Genomic DNA, 24,269 nt, shown 5'->3' with positions numbered 1-24,269 from the left:
TCACCTTGGGTGGCCTTTTGGGTGGGTGGTATCTTGCATAGTTCACTATGTTTGATATGGCCATATTGGCCCCTTAACATATTCAGAGATCTTGTGTTTAAATATTTCAAATGGGAGGGATTCCGCTATCTCGTCCACCTAATATGTGTTTTTAAACTAAAGAGTTGCTTTTTTGAGGCAGTCCACTTGCGGTGGGTAACTGTCCCGCAAGACATACTCACAAACAAATTATCGGCTTGCTCTTACCTTCCTCCTGCTTGGCAGTCCGGGCGATACGTCCCTGGCTCCCACTGCGCCTGCGCGTTCGGATTGATGCGGCCGATGATGACCCCTGGCTGTCAGCTGACGGCGGGGGGTCACATGGGCAGGTGTCACGAATCGAGAGGGTGTTGTGATTGGTCAGTTTATGTATCGCCGCCAAAACGAGGGGTGGAGTTTGGGGCTTATAGTAACCTAGCGCCTGTAATGAAGTATGCCGTTGACATCGATACGAGCATCTTCCCGTGACGCACAGCAGAATATCTGCTGTTGAATACCATTATCGCTGGTGATGAGGCCAGAGTGACCAAGATACGGACCCCTGAGGATGAGTATCTGAAACGCGTAGGGTCTTTCATTGTACACTGAATGTCTGCATAGGGGACAGTAGCATTGTTTACACCCAGCGCTAGGAGTTCCGGTGTTTTGTTCACGGACACTGGTGCATTTTGGGGATTGTACTACTGTTGTGCCCAGGTCAAATGCTGTTGTCAGTGAAACATTGTTACAAACACTGAGATATATCTATCATAATGACTCAGTGTTTTCTGTTTAATACGTTTTTAAATTATCACGGTGGGGCTTATTTCACAGTGGTGTGTTACCCCTGTTTTTAAAATGAGTTACTAATAAAAGGTATATTTTACTCAATTGTCATTTCAGTGAACCTTCTAATTTTCTCATATTGTGGGAGCACAATTATATTTATATCAATTTATACAGTGAATTTTTTTTTTTTTTTTTTTTTTTTTTTCACTAACATCTTTAACATATAAAAAAATAATTTGTGATGACACTGTTCCTTTAAGGATCATTGGAAAGCGAACCTCCCACCGACGCCTGAAGCGCTACTATTCCATCAGGCGCGGCCGCCAGAGGAAGAGGGTGCTCGAGGAGTGAGATCACCTCCAGCGCTGGTGCACACGATTTTACTGGTAGCCTTGAGATGCCTGCTGAGTAAATGGTTGGAGGCAGACACGCCGGGGTTAGAACTGATTGTGTCACGGCTGAAACAGTTGTTAGTTCTTGAGAGGGTGGAGGTGGAAAGGCGGAAGGAAACGGGAACTAAGAAGCTATTTGATAAGTGGCAAATATTCATAGAATCGCAATGTACAGCAGCCGAAATAGCGGAAATTGTTAAGCCTTTCCAGCACACAAAGTGGTACTGCACACAGCTCTTGACAGACACTTTAGGGGGGTTGCAACTTTGAGCTAGTTGGGGGATAAATGATAAGTAGATACTCATTGATGACCTAAGTCGTGCCGGGGTTGGGGGAAGTCATGTTTTCGGTCCATATGAAGATCGACATTTATGCTATGTTTATATGTTATGTTATGTTGAATTTAATTCAAAGTGAATTCAATGACAGTTGAGTGCTGCGCACTCATGATGTAACTTTTACGTGAAATGTTTGTAAGAAAATGTGAAAATTGACAATAAAAAGGATATTTTTTAAAAAAAGAAGGGGGATACTGTAGCGTCCATGGCCGCGGGGTTTACTCACCTCCCGACGCCCGCAGCCATGGATCTGTGAGCGCTGGTCTCCGTCTCCCTCCTAGGAAATGCAAGTGTCTTCCGCTTCATCGGATACTGCCTGCCACGTCTGGCGCCACCTGCCGCATCTGCCTCCATCCGCGCTGAAGCCACAGCCACCGTCCGGACTATTTCAGGTACCCAAGCATTACTGTCTGCCATTGACTTCCGCATAGACTGTGACCTGGTCAGCTGCCTCCCCGCTACGGCGGAGCGGCCTAGTGTTTCCACATATCCTGTGTCCGTGACAATTACATGAAAGACATAGCCTCTTTAAGGCTGAGATCTGCACTTTTAAGGTACTAGGGATAAGCCCTTTTTTGAATCCTGATTGTAAGAAATCTAGGATCTTCGCGATGTTGGGAAGAAAGGGGTCTGGTGCCGGATCTCCTTACCAGGAACAGAATTTCTTCCAAATTTTTTTATAGATTTTCTAGGTAACTTTTTTATGGCTTAATAAGATAGTTGAAATTACCTCGTCTGACAAACCGTGGTTTCTCAAGATCTGCCTTTCAGGATCCAAGCTGACAACTTCAGAGTTTCTATTCCTTGAAAGAATAAGGGACCCTGGGAGAGAAGGTTCTTCTTGACTGGGAGCATGATAGGGTCTTCCATTGCTAGGTACTTTAGGATTGGAAACCAGCTTCTTTTTGGCCAATAGGGAAGAATGATAACTTTTGTCAAATCTTCCTGGATTTTTCTTAATACCACTGGTATTAGAGGAAACGGAGGAAAGGCATAGGCCAGATACATGTCCCAGGGTTGGGATAATGCATCTACTCCCAACGGGTTGTCTTTGAGATTTAGGGAGAAGAATGTCTTTACCTGGGTTTTTTTCCTCGTGGCAAAAAGGTCTATTTGGGGATAACCTCATCTTAGGGTTAAGGACAGAAAAATGTCCTTGTTCAGGGACCATTCTCCGGGGTCTACTTTTTCCCGACTTAGGAAGTCTGCCGATAGGTTCTCTGAGCCTTGTAGGTGGACCGCGGAGACCGATAGGACATTTTCTTCTGCCCAACTGAAAATTTGTGCAGAGAGGGCCTGAAGATGAGTGTGTCTTGTTCCCCCCTGATGGCGAAGGACACTGTCGTTATGTTGTCCGATAAGATTCTTACGTGCATCCCTTTTATGATGGGTGAAGCTTTTACGAATGTTTCCCATACAGCTTTTAGTTCTCTGAAGTTTGAGGACATAATCTTTATCTGAACAGGCCATATGCCTTGAAAATGCCTGTATTCACTGTGTTTGATTTTGAGATAGTTTCGTTCCTATAATGGAAAGTTGGTTACAGCCTGAAAGAACGATTAAAAAACTGATATTTTATTAGTTAAATTCTAAAAACTGGCTCTTAAAGAGGCTCTGTCACCAGATTATAAGTACCCTATCTCCTACATAATCTGAGTGGTGCTGTAATGTAGATAACAGCAGTGGTTTTTATTTTGAAAAACGATAATTTTTGAGCAAGTTATGAGCTAGTTTAGATTTATGCTAATGAGTTTCTCAATAGACAACTGGGCGTGTTTTTACTTTTTACCAACTGGGTGTTGTACAGAGGAGTATATGAGGCTGACCAATCAGTGACCAATCAGTGTCATACACTTCTCATTGTTCCAGCCCAGCATGATCCACAAAAAAAGAGAAACTCATTAGCATAAATCTAAACTAGCTCATAACTTTCTCAAAAATGATCGTTTTTCAAAATAAAAACCACTGCTGTTATCTACATTACAGCGCCAATCAGATTATGTAGGAGATAGGGCACTTATGCCCAATATATCCTAAATGCAGGTACAAGCAAGCGGTCAGAGGTATGAGAGGTATCAGTAGGTATTAGGACATATGTCCACCCACTGATAATACACTCCCCTTATAGTATAGACTCTCTCTGAAACCCTTGCCACAAATGATCTAATCCAACGTGTTACAGTACCCCCAGTTTATGGGGTACGTCATCAGGGATTAAGTTAGATTGATAATATAGCCGGTTGGCACTGTTGCATGCTTTTTGAGGTTTTCCAGCGTGTGCACGGCCAGTGTATTAGTGCCGTGCACACGCTGGGAGACCTCAAAAAGCACACAACAGTGCCAACCGGCTATATTATCAATCTAACTTATCCGGTTGCCATTTTTAGTAAAGGTAGAGATTCTAATATATCTTCTCTTGATGTTTTTATCATTAAATGGGTCTCCAGTTGGTTTAACCAAATAAACATTGATCTTGCTACAGATGTGGCCGTGATATTTGTAGAGATTAAAGCGGATGAAGATTCCCAAACTCTTTTCAGCAGCCCATTTGCCTTCCGGTCCATGGGGTTTTTTAACTGAGAGGAATCTTCTAATCTTGCGTCTTTTTTTAGCAACCCTAGTCACTGGAACATCCACTTTTGGGATCTCATCCCAAGGTTTCGTGTCTTCTGGATCAAAGAGAAGTCTATTTTTAAAATATCTTGAAATGAATAGTCTTTTTTCTGAATCCTCCCATTCCATCGGTACCATTTTTTTGAGATTCTCATTTACCGGAAAAATCTTTGTTTTCCTCTCTGTCAGGCCCCCAAACATTTTATCCTGGATGGTATGGGGTTGGTCTTCTTCAGGGATATTCATTGTCTCCCGTATTGCCTGGATTAATGTATTGGACTTCTCAGAAAAGAAGAAATGTTTTTTCTCCTGTGTAGATGAGGTTGAAGGTAAGAGTTCATCTCCTTCTAATTCACCCTCTGATAAGTAATAACACTCCTGCTCAGAGTCAGACCCCTGAGATGGCGGGCACCATTTTTGTTCCACTTCAGTCTGTGGCCTTTTTGCCCGGGAGTGTGACGGAGTTTCTTGAGGAGGGGCAAGGGAGGCTACTGACTGACTCACTTCCTCGTGAATCATAGCCCTAAGTTCAGATATAAACGTCGGCTGTTCTTCTTTTAGTAGCTTTGCGATACAGTCTTGACACAATTGTTTCTTATGTGACTCTAGCAGGTTTTTCCCACAAGTCGCACATTTTTTAACCTTCTTTTTAGGGTCAGTTTGTCTCTGAGAGGAATCTTTATCCTAGAGAAAACAAATGGCAGGTAAAGTAAGGTGTACTTACATACAGAGTTGTAACCCAAGGGTGAGACTCACATGACCCTGGGACATATCTGGAATTCCGTCAGAACGAGGTAGTTCCATCACCAAACAAGCAACAGTCAAATACAATATCCGATTCCACAAGATATGTGCTTAAGGGCTTATTCAGACGAACGTATAATAGGTCCGTGCAACGCGCGTGAACATTTTCACGCGCCTCGCACGGACCTATGTTAGTCTATGGGGCCGTGCAGAATGTCCGTGAGTTTCACGCAGTGTGTGTCCGCTGCGTAAAACTCATGACATGTCCTATATTTGTGCGTTGTTCGCGCATCACGCACCCATTGAAGTCAGTGGGTGCGTGAAAATCACGCGCACCACACGGAAGCACTTCCGTGTGACACGTGTCATTCGCGCAACAGCAGTAAAAAGTATGAATGAAAACAGAAAAGCACCTCGTGCTTTTCTGTTTACAACCATACAGAGTGTCATAATGATGGTGGCTGCGCGAAAATCACGCAGCCACGCATCATACGCGGCTGACACACGGAGCTGTTAAGTACCTTTTGCGCGCGCAAGACGCCGCGTTTTTTGCGCGCGCAAAACGCACACGCTTGTGTAAATCCGGCCTAAGGCTGTATATATAATTCGACGTTAGAGGTATTAGCTCTAACTACATACCTTTAAATGTGGGCGTTTTGAATTTCATGCCTTCCAAGATGGCCGCGGACCGGAAGTAGCCCAGCGCCATTTCCGGCCGCGGCTACACCATGAGATGGATATCCGCTCACAAGGATATCACCTGCGCTACCAACCTTATGGAGCTGCCGGTCCTTGAATGGTCACTCAGCCTCGGCCGAAGCCTGGCTTGGGAATCCCGAACCCCGCACACTACCGGAACCCTGCCTAGGATTTGTAAGGTAGGTGCTGTGGTTGGGAGCTAAGGGACCTCTCGTTAGAGAGGTAATTAGCCTAGGCACATAGGGGGAATAGAAGGGAGAGTGCACGGACTCCCCGATAGGGCAACCTCCTGTGGTGCTGTCATGAGGGATGTACTGGAAATACATAATTCATAGATGTGCGGCCAGTGTCGCACTGATAAATGGTGCCCAATCTTATCCGCTTTTGGAACACTCTGCATATTTTTCGTCGCCATATTCTGAGAGCCAGAGCTTTTTTATTTTTTCACCACCGGAGCTGCGTGTGGGCTTATTTGTTGCGGGACAATCTGTAGGTTTTTTTAATCACTTTTTATTCCATCTTCTTGTCAAGCAAGGTTACCATAAACCAACAATTCTGACAATGTTTTTTTTGTTTTTTTAAACAGTGTTCACCGTGCGCTATAAATGACATTTTACTTTATTCTGCGAGTCGATATGATTATGGCGATACCATGTATATATAGTTTTTTTATGTTTTGCAGCGTTTGCACAAACAAATCCCATTTTTGAAAAATAATTTATTTTTTGTGTCCCCATATTCTAAGAGCCATAACTTTTTTTATTTTTGCATTGACAAGGCTGTGTAAGGGCTTGTTTTTGCGGGAAGGTAGTTTTTATTGGTACTATTTTGGGGTACGTGCGACTTTTTGATCACTTTTTATTCTATACTTTACAAGGGATGGTGACCAAAAAAATAGCGATTCTGGCATTGTTTTTTATTTTTATCTTTTGCGGTGCTCACCGTGCGGGAAAAATAACATTATAGTTTTATAGTTTGGGTTGTTAAGAACGCGGTGATACCAAATATGTGTACTTTTTTAACGGTTTCATTTTTTCCCCCTATAATAATAGACTTATTATAGGAAAAAAGGCAGTTTTTAATTTTTTAACTTAGAACTTTTACACTTTAGCTGAACTTTTTTTATAACTTTTTTTAGGCTTCCGTACGTGGCAGAACAGGAAGACACTGTTGGTCTCCAGCTCCCATAGCAACGATCATCATCCGTGCGTCCACATCGCAGCGATGCCGATCTCCTGGAAACCACAAAGATGCCGTGATCGCGGCATCTAAGGGGTTAATGGCAGGGAGCGCAGCTAGCTCCGTTCCCTGCCATTACAGCAGGATGTCAGCTGTGACATACAGCTGACACCCTTCGGCTGATGGCGCAGGCTCAGCTTCTGACCTTGCCGCCATCTTTCATCTGCGACCGGAAGCCTTTTAAGCCCAGCCTCTGGGCGGGGGCCTAACAGGCCGCCGTACTTGGCAGACAGGGCCATTGTTAGGCCTCCTGTTGCCAACAGACGATCGGCTAGCGTGGCTATCCGGCTCTTTTAGCCCGGTAACCATGCTGCAATCACAGCGATTGCTGGCAGCGCCGCAATTGTTCCCCCGACGAGTCACAGTGACTATCGACTGTCTATGACAGCCGATGTCACTGTTCTGTCACCATGTCTTTGGACATGGTGACAGGGAAGCACCATGACGTAACTGTACTTTATGGTGCCTTAATGCAGTGCAAACCATGACGTACAGGTGTGTCAAGGTGCGTTAAGGGGTTAAAGAAGATGAATTACTCTTTTCTTTATACCTTTCCTTTCTTTTGGGTCAACTTCTGGCTTTGGCTCAAAAAAAAAAAAAAACAAAAACTGCGTGTGTTTCTGATCTAATGGGAACATTGTTAGGGTATGTTCACACGAGGTCATTACGTCCGTAATTGACGGACGTATTTCGGCCGCAAGTACCGGACCGAACACAGTGCAGGGAGCCGGGCTCCTAGCATCATAGTTATGTACGATGCTAGGAGTCCCTGCCTCTCCGTGGAACTACTGTCCCGTACTGAAAACATGATTACAGTACGGGACAGTGGTCCTGCAGCGAGGCAGGGACTCCTAGCGTCGTACATCACTATGATGCTTGGAGCCCGGCTCCCTGCACTGTGTTCGGTCTGGTACTTGCGGCCGAAATACGTCCGTCAATTACGGACGTAATGACCTCGTGTGAACATACCCTTAGCAGTTTTTTTGAAGGCTGAAAATTCTGTCTGGAATTTCGATGCAGATTTTGATCTGTCCGCACGCCGTATTTCACCCGCGGCCATTGGGAAAAACGCTTTCTCTACCTCTACCTCCCATTGATGTCAATGCGAGGTCAGAGATGTAAACGCCCAAAGATAAGCCATGTCGCTTCTCTTTGCCGCGAGTCGGTTTTACTGCTCGCTGTGAAAAAACGCGTCCGCCTCCCATTGAAATCAATGGGAGGCATTTTCGGACATTTTTTTGGAGCGTTTTCCGACGCGGTTTCCGCCTCAAAAAACAGGTGAACTCTGTATGAACAGGGCCTAAAATTGCGGACTAGCCCTTTATATAACACCACAGCACTATACAACCGGGAGTTTTCTACCCGCTTATCTTCAGTGATATTTTGCCGTTTTTAACGAGGTTGCAGTCTTCAGCATTGTATTCACAGAGAGGGGAAAAAAAAGCTAATTTTATGTAACTACAGCAGCTAGAGAAAGCTGTGGTATATATATATATATATATATATATATTTAGAAAAAAACACCACACACACACAACATAGCCCTCTGCTACGAGTCACTATATTTTGCCTTCAGCCAGAAACAAACAGCAAACGTATTAACACGTCTGTCCTCTTCTGTACTTTCTATGGTTGGTCAGAAGGGGGCGCACTATTGTGCATAGAGCCTAACTTTATTCTGTACATCATTTTACATTGACCAGATCCACACAAGTGCTTCCCAGATTCCTCATTTTCTGCTTCCTCCGAGGCACATATGACGTGTATGTCCTATGGCTTCACCCTGCCCCGTACCTGAATACGCACCAACCTACCGACCAACCAACACCCCGCCTTCTTCCACCCTTTTGACTTCCTCTTCCTCCCTGTCCCGCCCTTTCTCTGGCTGGTTGACTGCTGGTTGCCAGGCAACGCCTTGAAGTAAGGAGCCCCGGCTAGCGCACAGTCCCGGGGCAGTGAGTACACGTTTACATTGGTGTTGTCACACACGTACAGAGCGCAGGTCACTGAGGGTGTTGGTAATAAGGAGCTGGCCGCCAAGACGCCGGCCAGAGGTGAGTGCTGCGGGCGGGTTTAGGCTGGGACGCTCGTACTTTGTAGCTATAGAGCTCAATGAGGGGATAATAGACGGCCTGTGTGAGATGTGGAAGCTGTGTGACCCCCCTCCTCCTTCTTCACGTTTTACTCCGCGCTGATTGGCCAAGTGTCACCGGAGTGCATGACCCTATACTGCTCCATATACTTTCTATATACCCGTAGAATTTCATGTACGGTGCGCTAGAAGGTAGTCTATTGTTCCCTGGTATCAGCCACATCAAACTGGTTGTAGAGCTATGCAATGGAATTGCTGACAGGAATATTTTCCCCATTATCCCTACTGTGCCACATTTCTATATGTCATTGTGAATGATGTTTGCGGCGCTGTATTCTGTGTGGAAGGTTCTGGGGTGTTCTGTCAGATGTGGGTGTAAGCGGCGGTCATCCTGGCTCCGCTGGTAATCGAGGTGTGGTATATTCCTATATAATCTATACATTGGTCACAGTCATAAATATACTGATTTGTTGGCTTGTTTCACAATTTACAGCGGGTTAATAGTTAACCAGGATATGTGCACCGGTTCCCTGTTTATGTGCTTCCAGTGAAATAGCCGGCGTTAAGAGACACCGCGGCATCGGTCTTACTGCGGTGGGGGGGGGAGTTCGCCGTGCTGTATGCGTTCGGGCCCATTCACACCAACAATCTGGTCCGTGTGTTGTGCGTGGAAATCACGCACCGCACACGGACCCATTGATTTCAATAGGGCCGTTCACGCGTGCGTGAGTTTTCACGCTTCGAGAGTCCGCTTCTTTAAACTCACGTATTGATGCGTGAATAACGCATGCCACTCGCAAAGCACACTGATGCATAACGCGACACACACGGACCAGATTTACGCATGTTTTTTACATGAGTAAATTTGACACGCTCGTGTGACTGTAGCCTTCCCTTTACACCCATCTATCCTTAGAGGTGGGTATATATCAAAGGAGCGCTGAGGTATCCGAAAAGTTGTCTGCTGTAAATGGATCCGGTTCTCAGAGGTGGAGATATGCAGAAAGTAGAGATCATGGGCGCAGATATCGTCTGGACTGATCAGTAATCCCATTGATCAACACTACAGGCCGCCTCTCCACTGTCTGACATGTCTGATAACAGGGAACAATAGATTGTAGTCAAATGGACGGCCATGCCAGATAAGATTGGCCTGAGTGTCCTTTTAAGTGCCGTGGATACTGACTTCAGAGATCGTATCTATAGTCTTTGTACATATGTCCGATCATTTACATGAGCAAATATTCGTATTAGCGATTTTTTTAATAGTCACTGCAAGTGGACACAAAGGAGAACTAGTCTATAGTTTATACTTTTTCCTCGCTTTTGTGAAAAAAAAAAAAAAAAAAAAAAGACTAAAACTGCACGTGTGATTCCAGCCTTAGGCCCCCTGCACACACTGCAGAAATTTCTGCGATCGAAAATCAGTTCCCTGCGTCTGAATGGGATTGTTTCTGCAGTGGGTCTTACACAGGGCGGATACGCTGCGTTAAAGTATATCGCATATGCGCCCTGGTCCTCGCAGGGCATTTCGGAGAAAAAAACACGCACCAAATTGTGGTGCAGTTTTTCAACCGGGATGTCCGCTGCCTGAGAACGGCAGCTAGAAAAAAAATAAAGCCTGTACTTGCCTGTAGTCACGGCTAGGGTTGCACGATGCATCGAAATGTCGATACTATTTAGTTAGATGCCGTGTACCTTCAAATGGTTCAATACTGTTTATTCATGTATTGTAACGCATGAATGTTGTGAGAGCGGGGCTGCGACTGTAATACGGCCATTACCCCGCTCCTGACAAGTGTGCGCACGCGGTCCGCAGAATGTTACGTGGCCGCTGCTGCACTAATGAGAAGAACCCATTTAGTAACTCTGCCTTCTCTTGATCCCCTGTCACCAACTCCCCGTTACCACTATCTAGGGGTCCTACATGTTCAGACCTTGGCTTTTTTGCATTTATATGCTTGAAGAATTTTTGGGGAATTGTTTTACTATCCTTGGCCACCTGCCGTTCATTTTGTATTTTTGCTGATTTTATTAAATTTTTACAAATTTTATTGTGGGGTTAATTACTATGAATGTGTGTCACATGGAGGTTCAAAATTCATCACACCATCAGAAAATGGAGGAACTTTTTTCTTTTTTTATTATTGTTAGCAAAGTATCATTTTGGTATCCAGAATCGCAATAATACACAAAGTATCGGTATCGAAGTCCAGATTCTGGTATCGTGACATCCCTAGTCGTGGCGACGCATCCCTCTGACGTCCTTCAGCCCAGTCTCTTGGGATGATGCTGCGTCTGGTGACCTCTGCAGCCTGTGATTGGTTGCAGCAGTCACATGGGATGAAATGTCATCCCAGGAGGCCAGCCTGGATGCAGAAGCATAGAGATCTGGGTAAGTATAACTCGGTTTTTTGGAGTTGCGATTTTTGCGGAGGATTTGCAGCTTTTTTGCCGCAAAAAAATCACACCATCTGCTGTTTGTTGCGGATTTTACCTCCCCATTAAATTCAATAGGGGAAATCCTGCAACAGAAAGCCAGCGATTCCGCAGCATAAAGTGACATGGTGCGGATTAAAAAAACGCAGGTCAATTTATGAACCTTTTTTCAGAGGATTTTTTACGCAGTGTGTTGATAAGATTTGTTCACTTACGGTCCGTAATCACGGATGAATTCTACGGTCGTGTGAATCGAGCCTTAGGGCCCATGTACACATCGCGTATATGTTGCAGGTTTTGTTAAAGGTTTTTGAGGCAGTCCGAATTGGTTTTAAAAGAAATAGGAAATAGAAAGAAAAAACCGCATACTTCTCCTTCCTCCTAGATCTGGTTATAAAATCGCCATTGAAAGCTGCAATCGATATGTGAATCCAGCAGAAAGCATGATATGGATTTCAAATTCTGAAATCTGTGCATATTTTTTTTTTTTTCTTGCAGATTTTTGTGTAGGTTTACATCTGCTTTTTTGCTCCGTCCTAGGACAGGGGAGTCTTCTGCCAAGGCCTGTCACACAAGGCAGTTTAACTTGTCAGTTTAGACCTATAAATACAGCATTGTGTTGTCAAGCCACATTCCCGGCAGGTATTTTTTAACAATAGAGCAGATTTATGGTTTTGTAGCCATTCTACTGGTGTCTTTCTGGGATTATGCATATAAGGGTGCAATGTCTTTACTGTCCTTTATTTCCTTAGTCGTATACCACACGTATGGCTTGTGTGTTACTTTGACCTGCTTGTATCTGTTTACAGCTAGTGACTTCACTGGAAATCAGAGGCACGGAATTCTAAAAACAGGTTATTCTACTGGCCCATTTAAAGGGAACCTGTCACGTTGAACATGTAGTCTGATCTTCAGGCAGCATGTTGCAGAGCAGGATTTTCTAGGAAGATGGAAATATTGTTTTCTCAGAAAAGACTAAGTATAATTTGTAATTTATTGATCTAAGCCTCAGTTTTTTTTCTATTACTTTCTTAAAGAGGCTCTGTCACCACATTATAAGTGGCCTATCTTGTACATGATGTGATCGGCGCTGTAATGTAGATTACAGCAGTGTTTTTTATTTAGAAAAACGATTATTTTTAACTGAGTTATGACCTATATTAGCTTTATGCTAATGAGTTTCTCAATGGACAACTGGGCGTGTTTTACTTTTTGACTAAGTGGGCGTTGTACAGAGGAGTGTATGACGCTGACCAATCAGTGACCAATCAGCGTTATACACTTCTCCCCATTCATTTAGACTGCAAATAGCGATATAGCTATATCGCTATGTGCAGCCACATACACACACACTATAACATTACTGCAGTGTCCTGACTGTGAATATGCATTACCTCCAGCCAGGACGTGATGTGTATTGAGAATCCTGACCACTTCTCTGTGAGTTACAGCATAGCAGGCGTAGTCTCGTGAGATTACGCTGTAAGCTGTGACTTACAGCGAGATCTCGCTGTGCTGTGCTGTAACTCAGAGACGCTACAGAAGTGACAGGATTCTGAATAGACCTCACGTCCTGGCTGGAGGTAATGTCTATTCATTGTCAGGACACTGCAGTAACGTTATCGTGTGTTTATGTGGCTGCACATAGCGATATAGCTATATCGCTATCTGCAGTGTAAATGAATGGAGAGAAGTGTATGAGGCTGATTGGTCACTGATTGGTCAGCGTCATACACTCCTCTGTACAACACCCAGTTGGACATATAGTGAAACACGCCCACTTGTCCATTAAGAAAATCATTAGCATAAAGCTAATATGGGTCATAACTCCGTCAAAAATGATCGTTTTTCTAAATGATAAACACTGCTGTAATCTACATTACAGCGCCGATCACATCATGTACAATATAGGCCACTTATAATGTGGTGACAGAGCCTCTTTAAAGAGGCTCTGTCACCAGATTCTAAGTGCCCTATCTCCTACATAATCTGATCGGCGCTGTAATGTAGATTACCGTGGTTTTTATTTTCTGAGTTCTGGAATATGATCGAGCAGGATCGATGGCAGGGAAACTGAAAGATGCTGCAGCACTTCTCAGCAGTACTCTAAGGGCTTATTTAGACGAACGTGTAATACGTCCGTGCAAGGCGAGTGATTTTCACGCGCCTCGCACAGACCTATGTTAGTCAATGGGGCCGTTCAGACAGTCCGTGATTTTCACGCAGCGTATGTCCGCTGCGTGAAACGCACGAGATGTCCTATATTTGTGCGTTGTTCACGCATCACGCACGCATTGAAGTCAATGGGTGCGTGAAAATCAGGCGCAGCACACGGAAGCACTTCAGTGTGACGCGCATGATTCGCGCAACAGCAGTAAAAAGTATGAATGAAAACAGAAAAGCACCACGTGCTTTTCTGTTTACAAACATACAAACAGAGTGTCATGATGGCAGCTGCGTGAAAATCACACAGCCACGCATCATACGGGGCTGACACATGGAGCTGTTAAGTGCCTTTTGCGCGCGCAAAACGCACACGCTCGTGTAAATCCGGCCTAAAGCTGTGTATACGTATTGCTTCCCAGATTTCCATGGTAAAAATATGTTTAGTGCTGTTGACAGAGTATTTACATTTTTTGTCTCCCATCCAAAACTATGGACTTCTGTTGAGGACGCAATTACAGTTGAGTGTCCTGAAGCTAAAAGGAAAAGACTTAAAGGAACTCTGTCACTAGTTTTATTAAATCCTTATCGCCTAACTAATCTAATAGGCGCTTTGCTGCTTCAACATAGCAGCAGCAGGCTAGCATTACCAGGGTGGTAAGGACCACTGTTTTGGGCCTTTCCCAGCCTAATGATACCAGCCTGCGGCCGCCCCATTCCTCGACCTCACTACAGATGATCAGGTACTGGATCGTACCCAGCTCTTCCCGGCACCCCTTGTGGCGGTGGGTACCGGGGTAATAATGGGGGTTAGTGTTGGCCTCTGCATCGGCTAACGCTAAGCCCCGCCTTAGTAATGGAGGTTGTCAATCAGCCAGCAGCTATTAATAAGGCGGTAGTAATAAAGTTTAAAAAAAATACAAGGACATAATAAAATACTTCATTGAAATAAAAAACCCTACGCAACCCTCGTTAACTATTTTATTGAGAATAAAAAAAGCAGTCATCGAAGTAGTCCTCAAATCTGACGTAGTCCAATGACAGAACCTGTAAATAAACACAAATGCACAAACTGATCTTTTAACCCCTTAGTGACCAGCCCATTTTAGGCCCTAATGACCAAGCTATTTTATTCGTTTTTCTATAGTCTCATTCAAAGAGCTATAACGTTTTTATTTTTTCGTCTACATAGCTGTATGAGGACTTGTTTTTTGCGGGATTAGTTGAGCTTTTTAATAGCACCATTTTTGGGTACATATAATTTTTATATTAACTTTTATTAACCCTTTTGGGGGGGGATTATAAAAAAAAACTGAAATTCCGCCATTGTTCTATGCGTTTTTAAATTGACGCCGTTCACTATGCGGCGTAAATAACATGTTACCTTTATTCTATGGGTCGGTACGATTACGGCGATACCACATGTGTAGAGTTTTTTTTATGTTTTACGACTTTTGCACAATAAAAACACTTTTGAACTAAAATTATTTGCTTTTGCATCGTCGCTTTCCAAGAGCCGTAATTTTTTTATTTTTCCATCAATCTAGTGATTTTTTGGGCTTGTTTTCTGCGGGACAAGACGTAGTTTTGAATGGTACTGTTTTGGGGTGCATGGGACTTATTGATTCATTTTTAATATGACTTTTTTGGGGGGCAATGGAAAAAAATTGCAATTTCGCCATGGTTTTTTGCGTTTTTTTTTTACGGTGTTCACCTTGCGGTTTAAATTACATATTAACTTTATTAATGGAGTCATTACGTTCGCGGCGATACCACATATGTGTACTTTTTTTTTTTTTTTACACTTTTACTAAATAAAACCACTTTTTATGGAAAAAAATGGTTTTATTTATTTTTTTACTGTACTTTTTATTAATAATCTTTATTTCACTTTGATGACTTATTTTATTAGTCCCACTAGGGGACTTTACTGTGCGATATTCCGATCGCTGCTATAATGCTCTGGTATACTTCGTATACCAGAGCATTATTGCCTGTCAGTGTAAATCTGACAGGCAATCTGTTAGGACGTGCCTCCGGCGCGTCCTAACAGGCATATGTCCAAGGCAGACCTGGGGGCTTTTATCAGGCCCCCGGCTGCCATGACACCCCATCGGAGACCCGCGATTTCATTCGCGGGCCGCCGATGGGTGACAGAGGGAGCGCACTCCCTCTGTAAACAAAGTTAAATGCCGCCGTCGCTATTGACGGCGGCATTTAACGGGTTAAACGGCCGCGATCGAAGTAAACTTCGATCGCGGGCGTTGGAGCAGGAGCTCAGCTGTCATCAGACAGCAGAGCCCCGGCTCCAGCCTGCACGGGAGACCCGTGCAGGACTTAGACTAGGCTGACGTGAAAAGGCGTCAGCCTAGCCTAAAGCCCATTAGTGACCGACGTAAAAAGGCGTATTAGTGGTCACTAAGGGGTTAAGACCCTAGCAACGCCCCTGCTTCATATACATAATCCACATCAGGAGGTTTTTTTTTTATTAAGTGTTAGCAGAGTTCATTGGATTACATAAGCGTAGAATGGAATTGGGTCACATTGAATTTTAACCCCTTCCTGACATCCGCCATATATATGGCGCACGTCTGGTAGGGGAGTACGGAGCGAGCTCACGAGCTGAGCCTGCTCCATAGAACGAGCCGACACTTCAGTGTAATGATCCCACTTGATCGCCCCATTAAATGCCGCGGTCAATATGGGCCACAGCATTTAAGGAGTTAGAAACCGGAGGCGGCCCCTTGTAACATTGCAATGGCCCCCTGAGACTCGATCATGGGGGATACCGATGGCAGCATGGGGCCTGGTGAACTTTGGCAACACTGTACTCATAGGAGTGGCAGTATAACGATATACTGAAATACATTAGTACTGCAGTACATCATGCAAGCGATCTAACGATCACTGGTTCATGTCCCCAAGAGGGACAAGTAAAAATAAATGTAAAAAAAGAAACCGTTCAATGCAGTAAAGTGTTTTTTTTTTTTTTATATATATACAAATATATTCAACATTTTTAAAAAAAAAAAAATTTCCCCCAAGCACAATGTCACAAAAGAAATTAAGAAAATGAACATAACTGGTATCGCAACATTTATAACACTATTTAGCCCGCACAGTAAACGTCTTAAAAAATTAAACCACCAGTCACTTTTTTTGTTCACTTAATCTCCCACAAAAATGGAATAAAAAGTGGTCAAAAAGTCTTATGTACCACAATGGTACCAAAAGAAACTACAGCTCGAGACACAAAAAATAAGCCCTCACACCGCTCAATCGACGGGGAAAAAAAAAGGTTATGGCTCTCAGAATATGGCGATTAAAATTTAAATTTTGTTTTTAACAATCCGTTTTTTTTCACAGTAAAACATATAAAAAAACTATATAAATTTGGTGTTGCCGTAATTGTATTGACCAGCAGAATAAAGTTGTTAATCCGTTTTTACCCCACGGTGAATGCCGTAAAAGTGAAACCCCCTTAAAGACTGATGAATCGCTGTTTTTTCCTTTTCTACCCCACAAAGTTTCGAGTTTCCCACTACATTATTAGGTAAAATAAATGGTGCCGTGAAAATCCACAACTCGTCCCGCAAAGGCTATATCGATGGAAAAAAAAATAGTTTTGGAAGGTGGGGAGGAAAAAAACGAAAGTGAAAAATGACTGCAGCGGGAAGGGGGTTAAAGAGAAAATGAGCAATTTTTATTTTTTTTACGTGATTTTTAAAAATACGTGTTTGGAAACCCCCCCCCCCCTTTTTGAAATCCTGCGTTTGCCCCTGCGGCTCCCTCCACATGTATTAGCTGATCGCTAGGTGTTCGAGAAGACATACCAGTGGCGATCAAGGGGTTGTCGTCGTGGGACATCTGACAAATAATATAGACAGCGCCATAAAATCATTGGGGGGAGGTTCTGGAACCCCACGTACACACTGCAAGACTATGATCAGTATTTTGTATCCGTATTTGTAATAAAAAACCAAGAGTAGTCGACTACGCGGAACGGACACAAATGTAAACCAACTGCAATGGAAGCATTACCAAGAAATGCTGTACAACTTTCTAATATAACTTGGGGGGAATTTATTAAAGGGGTATTCCAGTTACAGCAACTTACACCCCATCCGTAGGGTAGGGGTAACTTGCTGATCGGTGGGTGTCTGACAGCTGGGACCCCAACCGTTTACGAGAACGGGTGTCTCCTACCTCTTGTCTGAACGGAGCGGCAGGACGCTTGAGCGCACTGCCGCTCCGTTCATTCCCTATAGCAGCACCGGACATAGCCGAACATTGTACTCTGCCACTCCGGAACTTGAACTTGAAACCGGAATACCCCTTTAGGACTGGCATTTCACGTTTGTTAAGAGGCAAAAAGCCTCTTAATGTGTTGCATCTTTCGTCCGGGTCATACACCGCAATTGCGGCGTGACTACTGCGTCCACACACTATACGTTTCCCTCCCTTTCGGATGAAGTAAAAATGCAATGCAATGTCCTGATGCTGCCCGGCGTCCGGTCCATGTGTAACTGGCACTAGAGGCGAGCATAGAGTATAATTTTTATTTTTTTACATTTTATTTATTTAACTTCTAATGGAAGGAGTGAGGGGTAGTCTGGTTGGGTGTTGGCAAGGTAGGGGTCCAGCACGGGCCTCTACCTTGCTATGCCCCATAGAGTGAAATCTACTTTCATAGAGTGATTTTCACTTTAATTTACGGCAGTTCTCTGGTGTAAATTATACTGAATTTGCCCCACCCCCTTTACATAAGGCCATGCCTCCTTTCCACCTGGAAGGTTGTCACCTTGCTGAAAAATCCAAGAACTTGAAATGTCCTCCCCTTCCACCTCCTATGTATCTGAATATGCTGAGTGCAAACAATGTGAGAGATACTGCTGATTCTTGTAACTTTGCAGCATTTCCCTGTGCGTACATGAAGACACCACAACGTCCATAAAATAAAGGTAATCAGATCCATCCCTGTGAGATCAAAAGGTTTAATTGATATTGTAAGCTGCATGAATAATTGAAATGCAGCCCAAGGCTTTGTTCGGATTATGTGTATTTATAGTTTTTATTTGGGTCACCGATGCTATTTTTCATGCAGGTCAAGCATGAAAGGTGTGGCATGGGCAGAATTGAAGCTGAAAATACATGTCCTTTTTACATGTCATTATGTGAAGGGTATCAGATTTGCATGTTTGTGGTAGTATATATTCCAGTTATACACAAGTGACCTGTCAGCAGCAGGTTCCTTTAAAAGCGGATCGGTCAGCTCAATATGCTCCCCTATGTAAGGGCAAAATATATCCGCTACAGGTCCGAACTCCAATTAGCCAAAACGGCGCAAAACAATTTTGTGCCACCTGTATAATTTCATCACTCGTGAGACTCAAATGGCACAAAATTAACAAATCCGCTTTAAACTAGACATACACATTACATGTTTTGTTTTTTTTGAGAGTGGAATCGGCTGTAGTCAAAACACTGCATCTCCAATAAGCGCGCTGTTGGGTTGCCCCAATACATAATTAGATCATCGGTAGATGCCACCAATATTGACAGTTCAACAACTATTTTCTCTAAAGGGTATGGCCAGCTTTATTCCCTATATGCAAAGTTTAAAAAAATGGTGTTTCTATGCATATTCTTGGAAGAGCGAGCGCTACAGATCCATTTTCCCTGAACTGAGAATATATGTAACAGGCTCTCAACTATAGGGCTGTTTTTTAACCGCTTTGGTTTGGGGCATTTTGGGGGTTAGAGGCGATTTTTACCTAAACGCAGCATGCTCTAGGTAGTGCGTTGGAACGTGTCTGAAAATAAATGTTCGTACAAACTTAAAACCACCAATAAAGACGCGTGTCAAAAAACCCCCTTAAAGAGGCTCTGTCACCACATTATAAGTACCCTATATTGTACATAATGTGATCGGCGCTGTAATGTAGATAACAGCAGTGTTTTTATTTAGAAAAACAATCATTTTTGACGGAGTTATGACCTATATTACATTTATGCTAATGAGTTTGCAATGGACAACTGGGCGTGTTTTTAATATATGACCAAGTGGGCATTGTGGAGAGAACTGTTTGACGCAGCATCAAAACGGAGACGCGCGTATGTCATCCGTTTTTTACGTCCGCAAAAAAAACTGAAGGATGTGTTTTTTTTTCTTTTTCTCATCATTTCTTTAGCAACTGTTGCGTGAATCACAGACAGCACACGGATGTACGTCTGTGTGCTGTCCGTGATTTTCACGCATCCATTGACTTTAATGGGTCCGTGATGCGTTAAAACAACGGCCGTCACACGGACCTATGAAATTCAATTGGGCCATTCAGACATTGTGTTTTTCACACCGCATGTGTCCGCTGTGTGAAACTCACTGCATGTCCTATTCTTGTGCGTTTTTTGCACATCACGCACCCATTGAAGTCAATTGGGGCGTGAAAAAAACACGGACAGCACACGGACGTCATCCGTATGCTGTCCGTGTTTTTCACGCACCAGTTGCTAAAAAAATGATGGAGAAACAACACCCCTCCTTCGTTTTTTTTTTTGGCTGACGTAAAAAAAGTGTGACATACGCGTGTAAAAAAACACAGGCGCGCACCGTACACTGCTGCCACACGGAACTGCAACGCAGGGAATACAGTGTTTTTTACGTGCGCAAAACAGGCGCTCATGAGAATTAGGCCTTAAAGGAAAGGAGTCCCTATTTTTTTTTATTTGTGGTTTAAGCTAGGGGCCTATTTGTTTTCTTAATTATTTTAATGTGTTCCCTAATGTAACTTTATTGATGACCGTATTTTTACTTTTGTGGGGGCAGCCATCTTTATTATGACAGGTGTATGTGTCTCGGCACCCAATAGTTTTCACGGACACATTCACTTCAATGGGTGAATCTGGTGTGTGAAAACGGACCTGACTGACCATGGAAAGATAGAACATGTCCTATCTTTCCACGGATCACGGACAGGACTCTGGTGGCGCACACGGTCGTGTGCAAAAGCCTAAGGCCTCATGCACACCACCGTAGCAATGTGCACGGCCGTGATTTTCAGGTCGGCCGGCCGCGGAGTGTCACCCGCGAGCTACCCGCAAATCGTGGGCTGTGCACATGGCTGCATCCATTATTTTCTATGAGCCTGGACCGCAGAACACAGGCCGTAATAAGACATCCGCTCTTTCTGCGGTCCAGGCTCATAGAAATTAATGGGGCCGCAATTCTCCCGTGGATTTTGTGGCTGCAAAAGCACATTCGTGTGCATGGGGCCTTAACCCCTTTAGGACTGAGCCTGTTTTGGCCTTGTGGCACAGCCTGATTTTTTTTTTTTTTCAAATCTGACATGTGTCACTTTATGTGGTAATAACTCCGGAATGCTTTTACCTATCCAAGCGATTCTGAGATTGTTTTCTCGTGACATATTGTACTTTATGATGGTGGAAAAATGTGGTCGATAAATTCAATATTTATTCGTGAAAAACACCAACATTTTGAGAAAATTTCCCAAAATGTTCATTTTTCTAAATTTAAATGTATCTGCTTGTAAAACAGATAGTAATACCACACAAAATAGTCACTAGTTACCATTTCCCATATGTCTACTTTATGTTTGCATCGTTTTTTGAACGTTCTTTTATTTTTCTAGGACGTTACAAGGCTTAGAACTTTAGCAGCAATTTCCACATTTTCAAGAAAAATTCAAAAGGCTATTTTTACAGGGACCAGTTTAGTTCTGAAGTGGTTTTGAGGGCCTTATGTACTAGAATCCCCCAATAAATCACCCCATTTTAAAAACTGCACCCCTCAAAGTATTCAAAACAGCATTCCGAAAGTTTCTTAACCCTTTCACAGGAAATAAAGCAAAGTAGAGGGGAAATTGACAAATTTCTCTTTTTTTTTTTTTTTTTTTTTTTTTTTTTTTTTTTTTTTTTTTTGCTGATATTCATTCGTAATAAAAAAAAATTGTGTAACAGAGAAGGTTTTACCAGAGAAATGCAACTCAATATTTATTGCCCAGGTCCTGCAGTTTTTAGGAATATCCAACAAGTGGCCCTAGTGTCCTAACGGACCGAAACCCTGGCCTCCGAAGCAAAGGAGCACCTAGTGGATTTTGGGGCCTGCTTATTTTTAGATTATATTTTAGGCACCATGTCGAGTTTGAAGAGGTCTGGTGTCAAAACAGTGGAAACTCCCCAAAAGTGACCCCATTTTGGAAACTAGACCCCTCAAGGAATTTATCTAGGGGTATAGTTAGCACTTTGACCCCACAGGTATTTTGCTATATTTATTGGAGTTAGGCCCCCATGCACCCGACCGTAAAAACTCCCGTAATTACGGGTCCATAGACTTCTATTGGCCCACGGGTACCTCCCCGTATGCTTACGGGAAGGTGCCCGTGCAGTTGAAAAAGATAGAACATGTCCTATTTCAGGCCGTAATTACGGCACGGGCAGTCCATAGAAGTATATGGGGCTCCCGTAATTACTGGTGACTACGTGTGTGCACCCGTAATTACAGGAGCGTTGCTACGTAACGTCAGTAAATAGTCACTGTCCAGGGTGCTGAAAGAGTTAAACGATGATCGCAAGTAACTGTTTCAGCACACTGGACAGTGGCTACCGATCACAATATAGATAAAGCTGTAAAAAAAAAAAAAAAAAAGACATTCATACTTACCCAGAACTCCCTGCTTCTTCCTCCAGTCCGGCCTCCTGGGATGATGTTACAGCCCATGTGACCGCTGCAGCCAATCACAGGCCAATCACTGGCTGCAGCGGTCACATGGACTGCCGCGTCATCCAGGGAGGTCGGACTGGATGTCAAAAGAGGGACGCGTCACCAAGACAACGGCCGGGTAAGTATGAATTTCTTTTACTTTTATTACGGAAAGGGCTGTCCCTTCTCTCTATCCTGCACTGATAGAGAGAAGGGCTGCCGAGCAGTGCAATTTTGCAGCCAAAAATGTGCCCGAAAATACGGGTCGAATACGTGTGACCAAGGACCCGTATTTACGGGTGGACAAAAATAAGGTCGTGTGCATGAGGCCTTAGGCCCCATGCACACGACCGTATTTTTGTCCACGCGTAAATACACTGTGAACCGCTGCAACAAGCTGGTCGGCGATTCACAGTAGGAGCAGGGAATAAAGGGGAACCAGCGCTTATGCTCACCTACAGCAGACTTCTGTCTTATTTCTTCTCCCCTGTGCTGCAATAGAAACTAGAGGTCAATAAAAAATAATTCCCCTTTATGTAACTCTGCTACCTGTCAACTGCAAGGTTATCCACCACAGGGCCTTCCTCTTGACTTTCATCATTCTCAGCCTTTTGGTGCGTACTGCAGTGATCAGCATGTCCTACCATTGTACAGTCACTCACAAAATGGCGCTGCACAGTGCTAGTCAATTTGAAGACACCTCTTCCTGACTTGTAGCCAAAACTAGGGAGGGGTGGTAAGTGTTGTCCTAGTAGGGAGAGTCTCTCGCCCATCTGTGAGTCAGGTTGCTGTGCCTGATTCACCTTGCTGTAATTATGGGCTCCCTCTGGTGGCCAACATAGGGAAACATGTAAAATTATTATTACGTTTTTTTTAATATTTCCCACCTTGTGGAAGGAAAAAGTATACACCAAAAAATAATATAACAAATAAGTTACTTTCTAAAAAAAAAAAAAATAATTTGTACAAACCGCAGGTTTTTTAAAACATGTGTTTTAAAATTCAGAACAAAGACCCTGGGTGGAGGAGGCCTAAGGCTGGATTCACACATGTTCGGTCCGTAAAGGACGCAACGTATTTCGTCCGCAAGTCCCGGACCGAACACACTGCAGGGATCTGGGCTCCTAGCATCATAGTTATGTACGACGCTAGGAGTCCCTGCCTTGCTGCAGGACAACTGTCACGTACTGTAATCATGTTTTCAGTACGGGACAGTAGTTCTACGGAGAGGCAGGGACTCCTAGCGTCGTACATAACTATGATGCTAGGAGCCCGGCTCCCTGCAGTGTGTTCGGTCCGGGACTTGCGGCCGAAATACGTTCCCTCCTTTACGGACCAAACATGCTCGTGTGAATCCAGCCTAAGGCTGTGGGTACCCTAAAGGCTACATTAACCCCTTAACGCTCAGTGACGTACTATTCCGTCATGGAAACCGCCCTGTTCGCGCTCCATGACTGAATAGTACGTCACGGGAGTAACGGCCATTTCGGCCGTCCCCCCGACACATGCAGGAGCTGTGACAGCTGCTGTCTCGTACAGCAGTTGCCGCAGCTCCTACAGAGGGGACCGATCGCTGTGTCCCCGCTGATTAACCTCTTAAAAACCGCGTTCAATAGAGATCGCAGCTTTTTAGGGGTTAAGCTACCATCGCCGGCCTGCTACACGATAGCGGCTGGCGATGGTGACTATGGCAACCGGACACCAAACAATGGCGTCCGGCTATGCCATCAACGGAAGCCTAGTGGGTCCTGACAAAGTCAGTGAGTAGCTGACAGCTGTAATACACTGCACAAAGTAATAAAGTTAAAAAAAAAGTTAAAAAAAGATGTGTGAAAATAAAAGATTTAAAAGTAAAAATCCCCCTTTTTCCCTTATCAGTCCTTTATTATTAATACAAATAGATAAATAAACAAATAAACTATACATAATTGGTATCGCTGCGTCTAATGGCCTGAACTACAAAATTATTTCGTTATTTATCCCGCGCGGTGAACGCCGTAAAAGAAAATAATAATAAACCGTAC

At 43.8% G+C, this 24,269-nt stretch overlaps 1 protein-coding gene across 2 annotated transcripts in view; it reads left to right on the top strand.

The window, feature by feature from the left end:
• Positions 1-8,704: 8,704 nt before the first annotated feature.
• The window catches only part of GOLM1 (golgi membrane protein 1), a 77,937-nt gene continuing 62,372 nt past the window's right edge, over positions 8,705-24,269 (top strand). Inside the window, exon 1 of one of the 2 annotated variants that reach the window (XM_075852324.1) lies at positions 8,705-8,787. The gene's annotated coding sequence lies outside the window, so the exon portion shown is untranslated. Of the gene's footprint in view, positions 8,887-24,269 lie in introns of both variants that reach the window. The other variant, XM_075852314.1, reaches the window with a different exon arrangement.

The sequence above is a fragment of the Rhinoderma darwinii genome, chromosome 1 (genome assembly GCF_050947455.1).
Source record: "Rhinoderma darwinii isolate aRhiDar2 chromosome 1, aRhiDar2.hap1, whole genome shotgun sequence".
Lineage (NCBI taxonomy): Eukaryota > Metazoa > Chordata > Amphibia > Anura > Rhinodermatidae > Rhinoderma > Rhinoderma darwinii.
This window is presented reverse-complemented; position numbering and strand designations above follow the sequence as displayed.